This window comes from Phalangium opilio, unplaced genomic scaffold (genome assembly GCF_054372755.1).
Source record: "Phalangium opilio isolate 3A_F unplaced genomic scaffold, DU_Popi_V2 ptg000217l_1, whole genome shotgun sequence".
In the NCBI taxonomy this organism is placed as follows: Eukaryota; Metazoa; Arthropoda; class Arachnida; order Opiliones; family Phalangiidae; genus Phalangium; species Phalangium opilio.
In genome coordinates, this window is record NW_028324218.1 from 14,462,768 (window position 1) to 14,472,749 (window position 9,982).

A 9,982-nucleotide genomic window follows, 5' to 3' on the forward strand; every position below is an offset into this window, starting at 1 on the left:
CATTAAAGTAAACTGCTTTCCCAAGGAAAGTGTCCCTGGTTACATGAAAACGAGCCGAAATAGCTCAGTTGGGAGAGCGTTAGACTGAAGATCTAAAGGTCCCTGGTTCGATCCCGGGTTTCGGCAACATGAAAGCTTTTTGGGTCGTGTACATTAAAGTAAACTGCTTTCCCAAGGAAAGTGTCCCTGGTTACATGAAAACGAGCCGAAATAGCTTAGTTGGGAGAGCGTTAGACTGAAGATCTAAAGGTCCCTGGTTCGATCCCGGGTTTCGGCAACAGCAGAGGTGTTTGGATGGTGTATCTTAAAGTAAATTATTTTCTTCAATAAAAATTCCCTAGCTGCGTGAACATGAGCCGAAATTGCTCAGTTGGGAGAGCGTTAGACTGAAGATCTAAAGGTCCCGGGTTCGATCCCGGGTTTCGGAAATACGAGAGCTTTTTGGGTCGTGTATCTTAAAGTAAATTATTTGCTTCAGGAAAAATTCCCTAGCTGCTTGAATGTGAGCCGAAATAGCTCAGTTGGGAGAGCGTTAGACTGAAGATCTAAAGGTCCCTGGTTCGATCCCGGGTTTTGGCAACACGAGAGCTCTTTGGGTCGTGTATCTTAAAGTAAATTATTTGCTTCAGGAAAAATTCCCTAGCTGGTTGAATATGAGCCGAAATAGCTCAGTTGGGAGAGTGTTAGACTGAAGATCTAAAGGTTCCTGGTTCGATCCCGGGTTTCGGCAACACGAGAGCTTTTTGGGTCGTGTACCTTAAGGTAAATTACTTTCTTCAGGAAAAATTCCCTAGCTGGTTGAATATGAGCCGAAATAGCTCAGTTGGGAGAGTGTTAGACTGAAGATCTAAAGGTCCCTGGTTCGATCCCGGGTGTCGGCATCACGAGGGCTTTTTGGGTCGAGTATCTTAAAGTAAATTATTTGCTTCAGGAAAGTTTACCTGGTTGCATGAATAAGAGCCGAAAAGCTCAGTTGGGAGAGCGTTAGACTGAAGATCTAAAGGTCCCTGGTTCGATCCCGGGTTTTGGAAATACGAGAGCTTTTTGGGTCGTGCATCTTAAAGTAAATTATTTGCTTCAGGAAAAATTCCCTAGCTGCTTGAATGTGAGCCGAAATAGCTCAGTTGGGAGAGCGTTAGACTGAAGGTCTAAAGGTCCCTGGTTCGATCCCGGGTTTCGGCAACACGAGAGCTTTTTGGGTCGTGTATCTTAAAGTAAATTATTTGCTTCAGGAAAAATTCCCTAGCTGCTTGAATATGAGCCGAAATAGCTCAGTTGGGAGAGCGTTAGACTGAAGATCTAAAGGTCCCTGGTTCGATCCCGGGTTTCGGCAACACGAGAGCTTTTTGGGTCGTGTACCTTAAGGTAAATTACTTTCTTCAGGAAAAATTCCCTAGCTGCTTGAATATGAGCCGAAATAGCTCAGTTGGGAGAGCGTTAGACTGAAGATCTAAAGGTCCCTGGTTCGATCCCGGGTTTCGGCCACATGAAAACTTTTTGGGTCGTGTACATTAAAGTAAACTGCTTTCCCAAGGAAAGTGTCCCTGGTTACATGAAAACGAGCCGAAATAGCTCAGTTGGGAGAGCGTTAGACTGAAGATCTAAAGGTCCCTGGTTCGATCCCGGGTTTTGGCAACACGAGAGCTTTTTGGGTCGTGTATCTTAAAGTAAATTATTTGCTTCAGGAAAAATTCCCTAGCTGGTTGAATATGAGCCGAAATAGCTCAGTTGGGAGAGTGTTAGACTGAAGATCTAAAGGTTCCTGGTTCGATCCCGGGTTTCGGCAACACGAGAGCTTTTTGGGTCGTGTACCTTAAGGTAAATTACTTTCTTCAGGAAAAATTCCCTAGCTGGTTGAATATGAGCCGAAATAACTCAGTTGGGAGAGTGTTAGACTGAAGATCTAAAGGTCCCTTGTTCGATCCCGGGTTTCGGCATCACGAGAGCTTTATGGGTCGAGTATCTTAAAGTAAATTATTTGCTTCAGGAAAGTTTACCTGGTTGCATGAATAAGAGCCGAAAAGCTCAGTTGGGAGAGCGTTAGACTGAAGATCTAAAGGTCCCTGGTTCGATCCCGGGTTTTGGAAATACGAGAGCTTTTTGGGTCGTGCATCTTAAAGTAAATTATTTGCTTCAGGAAAAATTCCCTAGCTGCTTGAATGTGAGCCGAAATAGCTCAGTTGGGAGAGCGTTAAACTGAAGGTCTCAAGGTCCCTGGTTCGATCCCGGGTTTCGGCAACACGAGAGCTTTTTGGGTCGTGTATCTTAAAGTAAATTATTTGCTTCAGGAAAAATTCCCTAGCTGCTTGAATGTGAGCCGAAATAGCTCAGTTGGGAGAGCGTTAGACTGAAGATCTAAAGGTCCCTGGTTCGATCCCGGGTTTTGGCAACACGAGAGCTTTTTGGGTCGTGTATCTTAAAGTAAATTATTTGCTTCAGGAAAAATTCCCTAGCTGCTTGAATATGAGACGAAATAGCTCAGTTGGGAGAGCGTTAGACTGAAGATCTAAAGGTCCCTGGTTCGATCCCGGGTTTCGGCAACACGAGGGCCTTTGGGTCGTGTACCTTAAGGTATATTACTTTCTTCAGGAAAAATTCCCTAGCTGCTTGAATATGAGCCGAAATAGCTCAGTTGGGAGAGCGTTAGACTGAAGATCTAAAGGTCCCTGGTTCGATCCCGGGTTTCGGCATCACGAGAGCTTGTTAGGTCGAGTATCTTAAAGTAAATTATTTGCTTCAGGAAATTTTACCTGGTTGCATGAATAAGAGCCGAAAAGCTCAGTTGGGAGAGCGTTAGACTGAAGATCTAAAGGTCCCTGGTTCGACCCCGGGTTTCGGCAACACGAGAGCTTTTTGGGTCGTGTACCTTAAGGTAAATTACTTTCTTCAGGAAAAATTCCCTAGCTGCTTGAATATGAGCCGAAATAGCTCTGTTGGGAGAGCGTTAGACTGAAGATCTAAAGGTCCCTGGTTCGATCCCGGGTTTCGGCAACTCGAGAGCTTTTTGGGTCGTGTACCTTAAGGTAAATTACTTTCTTCAGGAAAAATTCCCTAGCTGCTCGAATATGAGCCGAAATAGCTCAGTTGGGAGAGCGTTAGACTGAAGGTCTAAAGGTCCCTGGTTCGATCCCGGGTTTCGGCAACAGCAGAGGTGTTTGGATCGTGTATCTTAAGGTAAATTATTTGCTTCAGGAAAGTTTACCTGGTTGCATGAATAAGAGTCGAAAAGCTGAGTTGGGAGAGCGTTAGACTGAAGATCTAAAGGTCCCTGGTTCGATCCCGGGATTCGGCAACAGCAGAGGTGTTTGGATCGTGTATCTTAAGGTAAACTATTTTCTTTAGGAAAAATTCCCTAGCTGCTTGAATATGAGCCGAAATAGCTCAGTTGGGAGAGCGTTAGACTGAAGATCTAAAGGTCCCTGGTTCGATCCCGGGTTTCGGCAACACGAGAGCTTTTTGATCGTGTATCTTAAAGTAAATTATTTGCTTCAGGAAAAATTCCCTAGCTGCTTGAATGTGAGCCGAAATAGCTCAGTTGGGAGAGCGTTAGACTGAAGATCTAAAGGTCCCTGGTTCGATCCCGGGTTTCGGCAACATGAAAACTTTTTGGGTCGTGTACATTAAAGTAAACTGCTTTCCCAAGGAAAGTGTCCCTGGTTACATGAAAACGAGCCGAAATAGCTCAGTTGGGAGAGCGTTAGACTGAAGATCTAAAGGTCCCTGGTTCGATCCCGGGTTTCGGCAACATGAAAGCTTTTTGGGTCGTGTACATTAAAGTAAACTGCTTTCCCAAGGAAAGTGTCCCTGGTTACATGAAAACGAGCCGAAATAGCTTAGTTGGGAGAGCGTTAGACTGAAGATCTAAAGGTCCCTGGTTCGATCCCGGGTTTCGGCAACAGCAGAGGTGTTTGGATGGTGTATCTTAAAGTAAATTATTTTCTTCAGGAAAAATTCCCTAGCTGCGTGAACATGAGCCGAAATTGCTCAGTTGGGAGAGCGTTAGACTGAAGATCTAAAGGTCCCGGGTTCGATCCCGGGTTTCGGAAATACGAGAGCTTTTTGGGTCGTGTATCTTAAAGTAAATTATTTGCTTCAGGAAAAATTCCCTAGCTGCTTGAATGTGAGCCGAAATAGCTCAGTTGGGAGAGCGTTAGACTGAAGATCTAAAGGTCCCTGGTTCGATCCCGGGTTTTGGCAACACGAGAGCTTTTTGGGTCGTGTATCTTAAAGTAAATTATTTGCTTCAGGAAAAATTCCCTAGCTGGTTGAATATGAGCCGAAATAGCTCAGTTGGGAGATTGTTAGACTGAAGATCTAAAGGTTCCTGGTTCGATCCCGGGTTTCGGCAACACGAGAGCTTTTTGGGTCGTGTACCTTAAGGTAAATTACTTTCTTCAGGAAAAATTCCCTAGCTGGTTGAATATGAGCCGAAATAGCTCAGTTGGGAGAGTGTTAGACTGAAGATCTAAAGGTCCCTGGTTCGATCCCGGGTTTCGGCATCACGAGAGCTTTTTGGGTCGAGTATCTTAAAGTAAATTATTTGCTTCAGGAAAGTTTACCTGGTTGCATGAATAAGAGCCGAAAAGCTCAGTTGGGAGAGCGTTAGACTGAAGATCTAAAGGTCCCTGGTTCGATCCCGGGTTTTGGAAATACGAGAGCTTTTTGGGTCGTGCATCTTAAAGTAAATTATTTGCTTCAGGAAAAATTCCCTAGCTGCTTGAATGTGAGCCGAAATAGCTCAGTTGGGAGAGCGTTAGACTGAAGGTCTAAAGGTCCCTGGTTCGATCCCGGGTTTCGGCAACACGAGAGCTTTTTGGGTCGTGTATCTTAAAGTAAATTATTTGCTTCAGGAAAAATTCCCTAGCTGCTTGAATATGAGCCGAAATAGCTCAGTTGGGAGAGCGTTAGACTGAAGATCTAAAGGTCCCTGGTTCGATCCCGGGTTTCGGCAACACGAGAGCTTTTTGGGTCGTGTACCTTAAGGTAAATTACTTTCTTCAGGAAAAATTCCCTAGCTGCTTGAATATGAGCCGAAATAGCTCAGTTGGGAGAGCGTTAGACTGAAGATCTAAAGGTCCCTGGTTCGATCCCGGGTTTCGGCAACTTGAAAACTTTTTGGGTCGTGTACATTAAAGTAAACTGCTTTCCCAAGGAAAGTGTCCCTGGTTACATGAAAACGAGCCGAAATAGCTCAGTTGGGAGAGCGTTAGACTGAAGATCTAAAGGTCCCTGGTTCGATCCCGGGTTTTGGCAACACGAGAGCTTTTTGGGTCGTGTATCTTAAAGTAAATTATTTGCTTCAGGAAAAATTCCCTAGCTGGTTGAATATGAGCCGAAATAGCTCAGTTGGGAGAGTGTTAGACTGAAGATCTAAAGGTTCCTGGTTCGATCCCGGGTTTCGGCAACACGAGAGCTTTTTGGGTCGTGTACCTTAAGGTAAATTACTTTCTTCAGGAAAAATTCCCTAGCTGGTTGAATATGAGCCGAAATAACTCAGTTGGGAGAGTGTTAGACTGAAGATCTAAAGGTCCCTTGTTCGATCCCGGGTTTCGGCATCACGAGAGCTTTATGGGTCGAGTATCTTAAAGTAAATTATTTGCTTCAGGAAAGTTTACCTGGTTGCATGAATAAGAGCCGAAAAGCTCAGTTGGGAGAGCGTTAGACTGAAGATCTAAAGGTCCCTGGTTCGATCCCGGGTTTTGGCAACACGAGAGCTTTTTGGGTCGTGTATCTTAAAGTAAATTATTTGCTTCAGGAAAAATTCCCTAGCTGCTTGAATATGAGACGAAATAGCTCAGTTGGGAGAGCGTTAGACTGAAGATCTAAAGGTCCCTGGTTCGATCCCGGGTTTCGGCAACACGAGGGCCTTTGGGTCGTGTACCTTAAGGTATATTACTTTCTTCAGGAAAAATTCCCTAGCTGCTTGAATATGAGCCGAAATAGCTCAGTTGGGAGAGCGTTAGACTGAAGATCTAAAGGTCCCTGGTTCGATCCCGGGTTTCGGCATCACGAGAGCTTGTTAGGTCGAGTATCTTAAAGTAAATTATTTGCTTCAGGAAATTTTACCTGGTTGCATGAATAAGAGCCGAAAAGCTCAGTTGGGAGAGCGTTAGACTGAAGATCTAAAGGTCCCTGGTTCGACCCCGGGTTTCGGCAACACGAGAGCTTTTTGGGTCGTGTACCTTAAGGTAAATTACTTTCTTCAGGAAAAATTCCCTAGCTGCTTGAATATGAGCCGAAATAGCTCTGTTGGGAGAGCGTTAGACTGAAGATCTAAAGGTCCCTGGTTCGATCCCGGGTTTCGGCAACTCGAGAGCTTTTTGGGTCGTGTACCTTAAGGTAAATTACTTTCTTCAGGAAAAATTCCCTAGCTGCTCGAATATGAGCCGAAATAGCTCAGTTGGGAGAGCGTTAGACTGAAGGTCTAAAGGTCCCTGGTTCGATCCCGGGTTTCGGCAACAGCAGAGGTGTTTGGATCGTGTATCTTAAGGTAAATTATTTGCTTCAGGAAAGTTTACCTGGTTGCATGAATAAGAGTCGAAAAGCTGAGTTGGGAGAGCGTTAGACTGAAGATCTAAAGGTCCCTGGTTCGATCCCGGGATTCGGCAACAGCAGAGGTGTTTGGATCGTGTATCTTAAGGTAAACTATTTTCTTTAGGAAAAATTCCCTAGCTGCTTGAATATGAGCCGAAATAGCTCAGTTGGGAGAGCGTTAGACTGAAGATCTAAAGGTCCCTGGTTCGATCCCGGGTTTCGTCAACACGAGAGCTTTTTGATCGTGTATCTTAAAGTAAATTATTTGCTTCAGGAAAAATTCCCTAGCTGCTTGAATGTGAGCCGAAATAGCTCAGTTGGGAGAGCGTTAGACTGAAGATCTAAAGGTCCCTGGTTCGATCCCGGGTTTCGGCAACATGAAAGCTTTTTGGGTCGTGTACATTAAAGTAAACTGCTTTCCCAAGGAAAGTGTCCCTGGTTACATGAAAACGAGCCGAAATAGCTTAGTTGGGAGAGCGTTAGACTGAAGATCTAAAGGTCCCTGGTTCGATCCCGGGTTTCGGCAACAGCAGAGGTGTTTGGATGGTGTATCTTAAAGTAAATTATTTTCTTCAGGAAAAATTCCCTAGCTGCGTGAACATGAGCCGAAATTGCTCAGTTGGGAGAGCGTTAGACTGAAGATCTAAAGGTCCCGGGTTCGATCCCGGGTTTCGGAAATACGAGAGCTTTTTGGGTCGTGTATCTTAAAGTAAATTATTTGCTTCAGGAAAAATTCCCTAGCTGCTTGAATGTGAGCCGAAATAGCTCAGTTGGGAGAGCGTTAGACTGAAGATCTAAAGGTCCCTGGTTCGATCCCGGGTTTTGGCAACACGAGAGCTTTTTGGGTCGTGTATCTTAAAGTAAATTATTTGCTTCAGGAAAAATTCCCTAGCTGGTTGAATATGAGCCGAAATAGCTCAGTTGGGAGATTGTTAGACTGAAGATCTAAAGGTTCCTGGTTCGATCCCGGGTTTCGGCAACACGAGAGCTTTTTGGGTCGTGTACCTTAAGGTAAATTACTTTCTTCAGGAAAAATTCCCTAGCTGGTTGAATATGAGCCGAAATAGCTCAGTTGGGAGAGTGTTAGACTGAAGATCTAAAGGTCCCTGGTTCGATCCCGGGTTTCGGCATCACGAGAGCTTTTTGGGTCGAGTATCTTAAAGTAAATTATTTGCTTCAGGAAAGTTTACCTGGTTGCATGAATAAGAGCCGAAAAGCTCAGTTGGGAGAGCGTTAGACTGAAGATCTAAAGGTCCCTGGTTCGATCCCGGGTTTTGGAAATACGAGAGCTTTTTGGGTCGTGCATCTTAAAGTAAATTATTTGCTTCAGGAAAAATTCCCTAGCTGCTTGAATGTGAGCCGAAATAGCTCAGTTGGGAGAGCGTTAGACTGAAGGTCTAAAGGTCCCTGGTTCGATCCCGGGTTTCGGCAACACGAGAGCTTTTTGGGTCGTGTATCTTAAAGTAAATTATTTGCTTCAGGAAAAATTCCCTAGCTGCTTGAATATGAGCCGAAATAGCTCAGTTGGGAGAGCGTTAGACTGAAGATCTAAAGGTCCCTGGTTTGATCCCGGGTTTCGGCAACACGAGAGCTTTTTGGGTCGTGTACCTTAAGGTAAATTACTTTCTTCAGGAAAAATTCCCTAGCTGCTTGAATATGAGCCGAAATAGCTCAGTTGGGAGACCGTTAGACTGAAGATCTAAAGGTCCCTGGTTCGATCCCGGGTTTAGGCAACATGAAAGCTTTTTGGGTCGTGTACATTAAAGTAAACTGCTTTCCCTTGGAAAGTGTCCCTGGTTACATGAAAACGAGCCGAAATAGCTCAGTTGGGAGAGCGTTAGACTGAAGATCTAAAGGTCCCTGGTTCGATCCCGGGTTTTGGCAACACGAGAGCTTTTTGGGTCGTGTATCTTAAAGTAAATTATTTGCTTCAGGAAAAATTCCCTAGCTGGTTGAATATGAGCCGAAATAGCTCAGTTGGGAGAGTGTTAGACTGAAGATCTAAAGGTTCCTGGTTCGATCCCGGGTTTCGGCAACACGAGAGCTTTTTGGGTCGTGTACCTTAAGGTAAATTACTTTCTTCAGGAAAAATTCCCTAGCTGGTTGAATATGAGCCGAAATAACTCAGTTGGGAGAGTGTTAGACTGAAGATCTAAAGGTCCCTTGTTCGATCCCGGGTTTCGGCATCACGAGAGCTTTTTGGGTCGTGCATCTTAAAGTAAATTATTTGCTTCAGGAAAAATTCCCTAGCTGCTTGAATGTGAGCCGAAATGGCTCAGTTGGGAGAGCGTTAAACTGAAGGTCTCAAGGTCCCTGGTTCGATCCCGGGTTTCGGCAACACGAGAGCTTTTTGGGTCGTGTATCTTAAAGTAAATTATTTGCTTCAGGAAAAATTCCCTAGCTGCTTGAATGTGAGCCGAAATAGCTCAGTTGGGAGAGCGTTAGACTGAAGATCTAAAGGTCCCTGGTTCGATCCCGGGTTTTGGCAACACGAGAGCTTTTTGGGTCGTGTATCTTAAAGTAAATTATTTGCTTCAGGAAAAATTCCCTAGCTGCTTGAATATGAGCCGAAATAGCTCAGTTGGGAGAGCGTTAGACTGAAGATCTAAAGGTCCCTGGTTCGATCCCGGGTTTCGGCAACACGAGGGCTTTTTGGGTCGTGTACCTTAAGGTATATTACTTTCTTCAGGAAAAATTCCCTAGCTGCTTGAATATGAGCCGAAATAGCTCAGTTGGGAGAGCGTTAGACTGAAGATCTAAAGGTCCCTGGTTCGATCCCGGGTTTCGGCATCACGAGAGCTTGTTAGGTCGAGTATCTTAAAGTAAATTATTTGCTTCAGGAAATTTTACCTGGTTGCATGAATAAGAGCCGGAAAGCTCAGTTGGGAGAGCGTTAGGCTGAAGATCTAAAGGTCCCTGGTTCGACCCCGGGTTTCGGCAACACGAGAGCTTTTTGGGTCGTGTACCTTAAGGTAAATTACTTTCTTCAGGAAAAATTCCCTGGCTGCTTGAATATGAGCCGAAATAGCTCAGTTGGGAGAGCGATAGACTGAAGATCTAAAGGTCCCTGGTTCGATCCCGGGTTTCGGCAACTCGAGAGCTTTTTGGGTCGTGTACCTTAAGGTAAATTACTTTCTTCAGGAAAAATTCCCTAGCTGCTCGAATATGAGCCGAAATAGCTCAGTTGGGAGAGCGTTAGACTGAAGATCTAAAGGTCCCTGGTTCGATCCCGGGTTTCGGCAACAGCAGAGGTGTTTGGATCGTGTATCTTAAGGTAAATTATTTGCTTCAGGAAAGTTTACCTGGTTGCATGAATAAGAGTCGAAAAGCTGAGTTGGGAGAGCGTTAGACTGAAGATCTAAAGGTCCCTGGTTCGATCCCGGGATTCGGCAACAGCAGAGGGTTTTGGATCGTGTATCTTAAGGTAAACTATTTTCTTTAGGAAAAA

The 9,982-nt window shown here is 44.8% G+C and overlaps 37 non-coding genes across 37 annotated transcripts; all 37 read left to right on the top strand.

Annotated features, from left to right (window-relative positions):
• The first annotated feature begins 53 nt into the window (after window positions 1-53).
• On the top strand, window positions 54-126 carry TRNAF-GAA (transfer RNA phenylalanine (anticodon GAA)). The gene has a single exon. It is a non-coding gene; the product is annotated as a tRNA-Phe (tRNA).
• A 78-nt stretch (window positions 127-204) lies between these two features.
• Window positions 205-277, top strand: TRNAF-GAA (transfer RNA phenylalanine (anticodon GAA)). The gene has a single exon. It is a non-coding gene; the product is annotated as a tRNA-Phe (tRNA).
• A 229-nt stretch (window positions 278-506) lies between these two features.
• Window positions 507-579, top strand: TRNAF-GAA (transfer RNA phenylalanine (anticodon GAA)). The gene has a single exon. It is a non-coding gene; the product is annotated as a tRNA-Phe (tRNA).
• Window positions 580-657: 78 nt separating this feature from the next.
• On the top strand, window positions 658-730 carry TRNAF-GAA (transfer RNA phenylalanine (anticodon GAA)). The gene has a single exon. It is a non-coding gene; the product is annotated as a tRNA-Phe (tRNA).
• A 379-nt stretch (window positions 731-1,109) lies between these two features.
• TRNAF-GAA (transfer RNA phenylalanine (anticodon GAA)) lies at window positions 1,110-1,182 on the top strand. The gene has a single exon. It is a non-coding gene; the product is annotated as a tRNA-Phe (tRNA).
• Window positions 1,183-1,260: 78 nt separating this feature from the next.
• Window positions 1,261-1,333, top strand: TRNAF-GAA (transfer RNA phenylalanine (anticodon GAA)). The gene has a single exon. It is a non-coding gene; the product is annotated as a tRNA-Phe (tRNA).
• Window positions 1,334-1,411: 78 nt separating this feature from the next.
• Window positions 1,412-1,484, top strand: TRNAF-GAA (transfer RNA phenylalanine (anticodon GAA)). The gene has a single exon. It is a non-coding gene; the product is annotated as a tRNA-Phe (tRNA).
• A 78-nt stretch (window positions 1,485-1,562) lies between these two features.
• Window positions 1,563-1,635, top strand: TRNAF-GAA (transfer RNA phenylalanine (anticodon GAA)). The gene has a single exon. It is a non-coding gene; the product is annotated as a tRNA-Phe (tRNA).
• Window positions 1,636-1,713: 78 nt separating this feature from the next.
• Window positions 1,714-1,786, top strand: TRNAF-GAA (transfer RNA phenylalanine (anticodon GAA)). Its single transcript has one exon. It is a non-coding gene; the product is annotated as a tRNA-Phe (tRNA).
• A 530-nt stretch (window positions 1,787-2,316) lies between these two features.
• Window positions 2,317-2,389, top strand: TRNAF-GAA (transfer RNA phenylalanine (anticodon GAA)). The gene has a single exon. It is a non-coding gene; the product is annotated as a tRNA-Phe (tRNA).
• Window positions 2,390-2,617: 228 nt separating this feature from the next.
• On the top strand, window positions 2,618-2,690 carry TRNAF-GAA (transfer RNA phenylalanine (anticodon GAA)). The gene has a single exon. It is a non-coding gene; the product is annotated as a tRNA-Phe (tRNA).
• A 379-nt stretch (window positions 2,691-3,069) lies between these two features.
• Window positions 3,070-3,142, top strand: TRNAF-GAA (transfer RNA phenylalanine (anticodon GAA)). Its single transcript has one exon. It is a non-coding gene; the product is annotated as a tRNA-Phe (tRNA).
• Window positions 3,143-3,370: 228 nt separating this feature from the next.
• On the top strand, window positions 3,371-3,443 carry TRNAF-GAA (transfer RNA phenylalanine (anticodon GAA)). Its single transcript has one exon. It is a non-coding gene; the product is annotated as a tRNA-Phe (tRNA).
• Window positions 3,444-3,520: 77 nt separating this feature from the next.
• TRNAF-GAA (transfer RNA phenylalanine (anticodon GAA)) lies at window positions 3,521-3,593 on the top strand. Its single transcript has one exon. It is a non-coding gene; the product is annotated as a tRNA-Phe (tRNA).
• A 78-nt stretch (window positions 3,594-3,671) lies between these two features.
• On the top strand, window positions 3,672-3,744 carry TRNAF-GAA (transfer RNA phenylalanine (anticodon GAA)). The gene has a single exon. It is a non-coding gene; the product is annotated as a tRNA-Phe (tRNA).
• A 78-nt stretch (window positions 3,745-3,822) lies between these two features.
• TRNAF-GAA (transfer RNA phenylalanine (anticodon GAA)) lies at window positions 3,823-3,895 on the top strand. Its single transcript has one exon. It is a non-coding gene; the product is annotated as a tRNA-Phe (tRNA).
• Window positions 3,896-4,124: 229 nt separating this feature from the next.
• TRNAF-GAA (transfer RNA phenylalanine (anticodon GAA)) lies at window positions 4,125-4,197 on the top strand. The gene has a single exon. It is a non-coding gene; the product is annotated as a tRNA-Phe (tRNA).
• Window positions 4,198-4,426: 229 nt separating this feature from the next.
• Window positions 4,427-4,499, top strand: TRNAF-GAA (transfer RNA phenylalanine (anticodon GAA)). The gene has a single exon. It is a non-coding gene; the product is annotated as a tRNA-Phe (tRNA).
• A 228-nt stretch (window positions 4,500-4,727) lies between these two features.
• On the top strand, window positions 4,728-4,800 carry TRNAF-GAA (transfer RNA phenylalanine (anticodon GAA)). Its single transcript has one exon. It is a non-coding gene; the product is annotated as a tRNA-Phe (tRNA).
• Window positions 4,801-4,878: 78 nt separating this feature from the next.
• Window positions 4,879-4,951, top strand: TRNAF-GAA (transfer RNA phenylalanine (anticodon GAA)). Its single transcript has one exon. It is a non-coding gene; the product is annotated as a tRNA-Phe (tRNA).
• A 78-nt stretch (window positions 4,952-5,029) lies between these two features.
• Window positions 5,030-5,102, top strand: TRNAF-GAA (transfer RNA phenylalanine (anticodon GAA)). The gene has a single exon. It is a non-coding gene; the product is annotated as a tRNA-Phe (tRNA).
• A 78-nt stretch (window positions 5,103-5,180) lies between these two features.
• On the top strand, window positions 5,181-5,253 carry TRNAF-GAA (transfer RNA phenylalanine (anticodon GAA)). The gene has a single exon. It is a non-coding gene; the product is annotated as a tRNA-Phe (tRNA).
• A 78-nt stretch (window positions 5,254-5,331) lies between these two features.
• TRNAF-GAA (transfer RNA phenylalanine (anticodon GAA)) lies at window positions 5,332-5,404 on the top strand. Its single transcript has one exon. It is a non-coding gene; the product is annotated as a tRNA-Phe (tRNA).
• A 529-nt stretch (window positions 5,405-5,933) lies between these two features.
• On the top strand, window positions 5,934-6,006 carry TRNAF-GAA (transfer RNA phenylalanine (anticodon GAA)). The gene has a single exon. It is a non-coding gene; the product is annotated as a tRNA-Phe (tRNA).
• Window positions 6,007-6,385: 379 nt separating this feature from the next.
• On the top strand, window positions 6,386-6,458 carry TRNAF-GAA (transfer RNA phenylalanine (anticodon GAA)). The gene has a single exon. It is a non-coding gene; the product is annotated as a tRNA-Phe (tRNA).
• Window positions 6,459-6,836: 378 nt separating this feature from the next.
• Window positions 6,837-6,909, top strand: TRNAF-GAA (transfer RNA phenylalanine (anticodon GAA)). The gene has a single exon. It is a non-coding gene; the product is annotated as a tRNA-Phe (tRNA).
• A 78-nt stretch (window positions 6,910-6,987) lies between these two features.
• TRNAF-GAA (transfer RNA phenylalanine (anticodon GAA)) lies at window positions 6,988-7,060 on the top strand. Its single transcript has one exon. It is a non-coding gene; the product is annotated as a tRNA-Phe (tRNA).
• A 229-nt stretch (window positions 7,061-7,289) lies between these two features.
• TRNAF-GAA (transfer RNA phenylalanine (anticodon GAA)) lies at window positions 7,290-7,362 on the top strand. Its single transcript has one exon. It is a non-coding gene; the product is annotated as a tRNA-Phe (tRNA).
• A 229-nt stretch (window positions 7,363-7,591) lies between these two features.
• Window positions 7,592-7,664, top strand: TRNAF-GAA (transfer RNA phenylalanine (anticodon GAA)). Its single transcript has one exon. It is a non-coding gene; the product is annotated as a tRNA-Phe (tRNA).
• A 228-nt stretch (window positions 7,665-7,892) lies between these two features.
• On the top strand, window positions 7,893-7,965 carry TRNAF-GAA (transfer RNA phenylalanine (anticodon GAA)). The gene has a single exon. It is a non-coding gene; the product is annotated as a tRNA-Phe (tRNA).
• A 78-nt stretch (window positions 7,966-8,043) lies between these two features.
• On the top strand, window positions 8,044-8,116 carry TRNAF-GAA (transfer RNA phenylalanine (anticodon GAA)). The gene has a single exon. It is a non-coding gene; the product is annotated as a tRNA-Phe (tRNA).
• A 229-nt stretch (window positions 8,117-8,345) lies between these two features.
• Window positions 8,346-8,418, top strand: TRNAF-GAA (transfer RNA phenylalanine (anticodon GAA)). Its single transcript has one exon. It is a non-coding gene; the product is annotated as a tRNA-Phe (tRNA).
• Window positions 8,419-8,496: 78 nt separating this feature from the next.
• TRNAF-GAA (transfer RNA phenylalanine (anticodon GAA)) lies at window positions 8,497-8,569 on the top strand. The gene has a single exon. It is a non-coding gene; the product is annotated as a tRNA-Phe (tRNA).
• Window positions 8,570-8,949: 380 nt separating this feature from the next.
• On the top strand, window positions 8,950-9,022 carry TRNAF-GAA (transfer RNA phenylalanine (anticodon GAA)). The gene has a single exon. It is a non-coding gene; the product is annotated as a tRNA-Phe (tRNA).
• Window positions 9,023-9,100: 78 nt separating this feature from the next.
• TRNAF-GAA (transfer RNA phenylalanine (anticodon GAA)) lies at window positions 9,101-9,173 on the top strand. Its single transcript has one exon. It is a non-coding gene; the product is annotated as a tRNA-Phe (tRNA).
• Window positions 9,174-9,251: 78 nt separating this feature from the next.
• On the top strand, window positions 9,252-9,324 carry TRNAF-GAA (transfer RNA phenylalanine (anticodon GAA)). The gene has a single exon. It is a non-coding gene; the product is annotated as a tRNA-Phe (tRNA).
• A 379-nt stretch (window positions 9,325-9,703) lies between these two features.
• On the top strand, window positions 9,704-9,776 carry TRNAF-GAA (transfer RNA phenylalanine (anticodon GAA)). The gene has a single exon. It is a non-coding gene; the product is annotated as a tRNA-Phe (tRNA).
• Window positions 9,777-9,982: the final 206 nt, after the last annotated feature.